The sequence below is a fragment of the Chiloscyllium plagiosum genome, unplaced genomic scaffold (assembly GCF_037043375.1).
Source record: "Chiloscyllium plagiosum isolate Xiang-an unplaced genomic scaffold, Cpla_swu_hap1 HiC_scaffold_17, whole genome shotgun sequence".
NCBI lineage: Eukaryota > Metazoa > Chordata > Chondrichthyes > Orectolobiformes > Hemiscylliidae > Chiloscyllium > Chiloscyllium plagiosum.
In genome coordinates, this window is record NW_028270155.1 from 19,462,034 (window position 1) to 19,468,033 (window position 6,000).

Here is a 6,000-nt window from a genome sequence, read left to right on the forward strand (position 1 = left end):
AAATACAAGGCAAATAATCAACATTCCCTCTCCACAAAGATGTTCCATGCACTCCCATTGGTGTTCCAATGTATTGGCTTCAGCTTCCAGGAGCCACTGCCACACACGGATTTCGCCCGACACAGTGGAAAAGAACAGTAGAAGGATTGTTGCATACATGAATATGAAAGAGGAGGGAAAATTGGGTTCCATTCACATATTTTGATAAGAAAAATATGAGCAGGGTTGAATGGAATATAAACAAAGATGTGGAATGTGTGAGACAATTGCATTGTTTCTATGTCACATATCCTCTGTAAAAGTGGTAAACTGGGACAAGCAAGGTATTTGGTAGATAAGGGCAAGAATTTGGAGACAGATGCCATTTCTGTCACTCTCAACTCAGAACAACTGTCTGGTAATTGAGGATGTGGCAGACACAATAATAATGATCCTAGGAAGAGTGACAATTGAATCAGAGGGAACAAGGTATGGCTGGAGGCAATATGAGAATGATTGAGATCATTGGAGGCACAATAGTAATTTCAAGGAGTACTGTTATGGACCCAAACAAAATGCCAAAAATCACCAATTTGTCCCAATTTCTTTTCTGATCCATTGTAAAGAGAAATGGTGGGGAGCACAGTAATGGGCTAGCCATCCTTTTTATTTAACATATACTTCTGCTTTCACTTTGCATCAGCATCACAGACTAACCTCTGTATTCTATCAACATTTATATCATCAATTCTAGCTAAACCATACCTGACCTGAGATACAGTAACCCTGATAGTAAAAAACTTAAAACCAGAAAAAATTTAGAAATGTGTTTGATGATTTCAAGCATACAGGTCAATGTTAAAATCCAAGTAAAGACAAGAACTCTGACTCTGGAATCGTGAATACCAATGCTAGGAATTTACTTCCAAATTATACTTTTGAATTACACTTCAATTAATATTTGTCCAGTGGATTAATTATGCTGTTTTCAATTGGGTCACTTGATCATGAACATTATAGTTGAATCCTTCCTTTTGAGTGGAGAAGATAATTTAATTTACTCCTATTTTGGACACCTCAAGATGGTAGATTGGAAATGGAATATAATACAGGTTGGAAGTGTAAGTCTGACAGTGATCTTAATAATAAGAAACATTGTTGGTAATTTATGCAAAAAAAAATCAATGATCCAATTCAAAAAAATGAAAGGGTGCTCAAGCTCGTTTAATTATCTATTGAGAATGTACCAATAAAATGCAACTCTTCCTATTAATGTGCCAGGCAAAGTATATTCTTGCTAGAGGAAAGAGGCATCAAGTGAATTGAACAAATAGCCATACTCAAATTTTATTTCCAGGTATTTATTAGCTATGTGGGTGAGATCCATAGGGACATAAGACCATAAGACATAGGAGCAGAAGTTAGGCCGTTCAGCCCATTGAGTTGGCTCCATCATTCAATCAAGGTAAGAGACAAAAAAAAACTGCAGATGCTGCAATCCAAAATAGACAAGCAGGAGGCCAGAAAAACACAGCAAGCCAGGCAGCATCAGGAGGTGGAGAAGTTGATGTTTCAGGTGTAACCCTTGAGTCCTGAAGAAGGGTTGTACCCAAAATGTTGACTTCTCCACCTCCTGATGTTGCCTGGCTTGCTGTGTTCTTCCAGCCTCTTGCCTGTCTACTGTCATTCAATCATGGATGATAAGTTTCTCAACCCCATTCTCCCGCTATCTCCCCATAATCCTTGATCCCCTTGACAATCAAGAACCTATCTAACTCCATCTTAAACATACTCAATGAACTGGCCTCCACAGCCTCCTGCTGCAATGAATTCCATAGATTCACTACTCTCTGGCTGAAGAGGTTTCTCCTTATCTCAATAAAAAGGTTATATCTTTCCCCATGGGCTGATGTGAAGGCAGCATTAATGTAAAATTTAAAGGGTAGCTATCCTTCTCGTTATTTACCTATTTCCAACCTGTATGAAATGAGAGGCAACTGAAGTGTCAGGTAGTCTGGTCTTCACTGGATTTATTGAGGTCCAGAAGTAGCCAACTAACAGTTAGTTAAAGGCTCCATCCTGTCTGTTGCAAGTATTTTACTTGTGGGCAGCACGGTGGCACAGTGGTTAGCACTGCTGCCTCACAGCGCCAGAGACCTGGGTTCAATTCCCGCCTCTGGCGACTCTCTGTGTGGAGTTTGCACATTCTCCCCGTGTCTGCGTGGGTTTCCTCCAGGTGCTCCGGTTTCCTCCCACAATCCAAAAATGTGCAGGTTAGGTGAATTGGCCATACTAAATTGCCCGTAGTGTTAGTTGAAGAGGTAAATGTAGGGGAATGGGTCTGGGTGGGTTGCGCTTCGGCGGGTCGATGTGGACTTGTTGGGCCGAAGGGCCTGTTTCCACACTGTAAGTAATCTAATCAGTTGTGGCACAGGGGTCCAAGATATTCTGGAAGCCTAGCATCTTTAGTCTTGTAGGCTGGTATCAGGCAAGGAGATGTGGGCGGTGGAATCCTCCTTTGGTGGCCTAATGAGAGGTACCACCTAAAGGCCATGGCCTTCTTTAAACCTCCTCTTTGACAACTTGAACATACTATTTCCACCAGCACCACACAAGCCCACACTCACAACCCTTGCCATGATCTTCAGGGTCAACCTTAACTGTTGTGGGACAGCTTGTACCCTGAACAGTGGCTTCTGTTAGATCAGATGGGATGATAGAAATACTGACTGATGGATAGGTGGCAGCTTTCCCAATAAAACCATTGAGCAAATAATTCTGCTTCCAGTGCTGAATTGAAGCAAGGCAGACATCATCTAGAGACATACTAGATGATCAGAGGATTAGATAGAGTAGACAGTGGAAGTCTTTTCCTAGGATGATGACGTCAGCTTATATGAGGGGGCATAGCTACAAATTGAAGGGTGATATATTTAAGACAGATGTCAGAGGCAGGTTCTTTACTCAGAAAGTGGTAAGGGCTTGGAATGCCCTGCCTGCCAATGTAGTTAATTAAGCCACATTAGGGAGATTTAAACAATCCTTGGATAAGCACATGGATGATGTTAGGATAGCTTAGGGGGATGGGCTTAGATTAGTTCACAGTTGAGTGCAACATCGAGGGCCAAAGGGCCTGTTCTGTGTTGTATTGTTCGATGTGCTATGTCCTGGATGGGTTCCTACAGGACTCTTTAGATCAAAAGGCTAGAGTGAGAGTGTCTGTGAAATCCAACCCCCCTCCTCCTTCCACAGAGGCTGTCAGACCTGTCACCCGTTTCTAACAGTTTCTAAATTATTTCAGATTTTCAGCATTGGCAGTATTTACTTTTGGATTGTTTGCAGGCTGTCAAACTGGTTAATCACAGCTTTTTTTTTAGCAACAAGGATTGTTACACCAAATGCTGACTACTTACCAGAATAAAATGCCAAGTCAATCAAAAGCAAGATAATGCAGTTGGTGGAAATCTGCAGTTAAGATCGGAAAGGTTGGAAATGCTCAGCTGGTCAAGCAAAATCTGTGCAGAAAAATACAATTTTTCACACCAATGATGGTCAGAAGTGGAAACATTCAGAGATGCAGAGGTTTGATTCAAGTACAGATGCAGGGAGGAGGCGAGTGGAATTTAAGAACTACAATGGAGGTTTGTTCTGGGGTGAAAGGAAGGAGAGATTAAATGGTCAAAAAGATGTGGGTGCAAGGGAATGGAGAATAGCAATATAAGTATAGGAGTTGGGACATCTTGTTGTAGCTGTACAAGATGTTGGTAAGGCCACATTTGGAGTACTGCATGCAGTTTGGTCACTCTGTTATAGAAAGGATATAACTAAACTAGACAGAGTGCAGAAAAAATTTACTAAGATGCTACCTGACTGGAAGTTTTGAGTTATTAGGAGAAGCTGGATAGGCTGGGACTTTTTTCCCTGGGGCATAGTGACCTTATAGAGGTCTATAAAATCATGAGAGGCATAGATAAGGTAGATAGCCAACAGCTTTTCCCCATGGTAGGGCCATCTAAAACAAGAGGACATAGATTTAAGATGAGTGGAGGGAGATATAAAAGGATCCAGAGGAGCAATTTTTTCACAGAGAGGGTAGTGAGTGTCTGGACCAGGCTGCCAGAAATAATTGAGGTGAGTACAATTTTGTCATTTAAGAAACATTTGGACAGATACAAGGGCAGGCTAGGTAGGGAAGGATACAGATCAAATGGAGGCAAATTGGACTAAATTAATTGAAAAAGCTGAGCAGCAAGGACAAATTGGACTGAAGGGCTTGCTTCCATGCTGTAAACTGCTGTGACTATATGACTCAATGAGATGGCATGGTGGCTCGGTGGTTAGCACTGCTGCCTCACAGCATCAGAAACCTGGGTTCAATTCCAGCCTTGGGTGACTGTCTGTGTGGAGTTTGCACATTCTCCCTATGTCTGTGTGGGCTTCCTCCCACAATCCAAAGATGTGCAGGCCAGGTGAATTGGCTATGCTAAATCGCCCATAGTGTTCGGGAGTGTGTAGGTTAGGTGCATTAGTCAGGGGTAAATATAGGATAATAGGGTAGGGAAACGGGTTTGGTTGGTTTACTCTTTGGAGGATTGGTGTGGACTTGTTGGGTTGAGGGGCTGGAGGGATTCTACTGAGATAAGTAAAAACAGAAGCTGGCTGTAAATTGGGAAAAAAAGAACAGAATCATTATTAAAATCTGCTGTCAATGAAAATGGAAGTGCTGTTTACATGGACTGAAGTTGCTGAACTCAATGTTCCATTCAAAAGGCTGTAAATTGCGTATTGATAAAATGAAATTCTGTTCCTCAAGTTTTCAGTGAATCTCATTAGAGCAGTGTAGATGGCCAGAGACAGCAAGGTTAACATCAGAGTAGCGGTGGAGACTTGATTCCGTGCATGTGGATTGATACAGTTTTAAATATTGCATTAAGATTGACAAATATCTATCAAAAATTGCTACCATACATCTATATTTCAGAGATATTCTGAACATATAAAAAATACATTGGGTCCTTAGAATTTGCAATCTACAAATTAAAATAAGTATCATATTTTAAAATTGCTCTTTGAACTTTTTATGCAGTTGCCAAAACCCATTATGCTGCTTTTTTGAAGAAAGTTGAACAGATAAAGTGAGATGTCAGTTTGGTTTTAGTTGACTGTGTTCTCACCTGAGCCAGGAGCTTATAAATTCTGGAAATAAGCTAGGCTGACACTCCAATGCAGTACTGAAAGAGTGCTGCATTGTCAAAGCTGGTGTCTTTATGTGATTTATTAACTGCAATGACCGCCAAGTAAAAGGTCAAAAGATGGAATCAATTACCTGCAGCACTACCACTGATCCAAAGTAAAGAAGTTTATGAGGTATGGCAATGCATTGCGAGGAAAGTGTTCATCTGAGTAAATCAAATGGACTTTTCTTGTGAATTTACTGGCAGTCAAATTGTTTTTATTGGCATCACTGACTAATTGTTTCCATTAAAAGTCAATATAAAGATCCTGAATACAACCTAATTCACGTGATTTAATGCTCAGGATAAGATCACTTTACTGTAAATAAATTCAACGCTCTTTACTTTCAATTGCTTGGCTCTGTAGTCTCACCAGTGCCTAAACATTACAAAAAAAAAGTTTTATTTATCATTTCAGTTTGTTAATTTGTCATAGCTTTCTTCCTGCATTTCCACTTCATGGTTATTTAATTCTTTTCAGATTCTATTTTTCTTTCTCTGAATTATGTTAATTTTCTCTTGTCATTTAATTTACTGTTGACTATTTCTTCTTTTTGAATTTCTTCACTTGTGTTTTACCATTTCTTCTTTGGTTTATTTACTCCTCCCCTCACATGCCTTTGACAACCACTAAGTAATCATGGTTGAAGTGACACTGATGCAGAGATCGTCATAAAGGATTGTACCAATGGCCATTCTCCAGTAATGCCTTTCATGCATATTCTTTTTTTGAGAGGTTCACGGAAGCCTCCATTTTAAAATGACAAGGTGAAGAATATAAATTCAG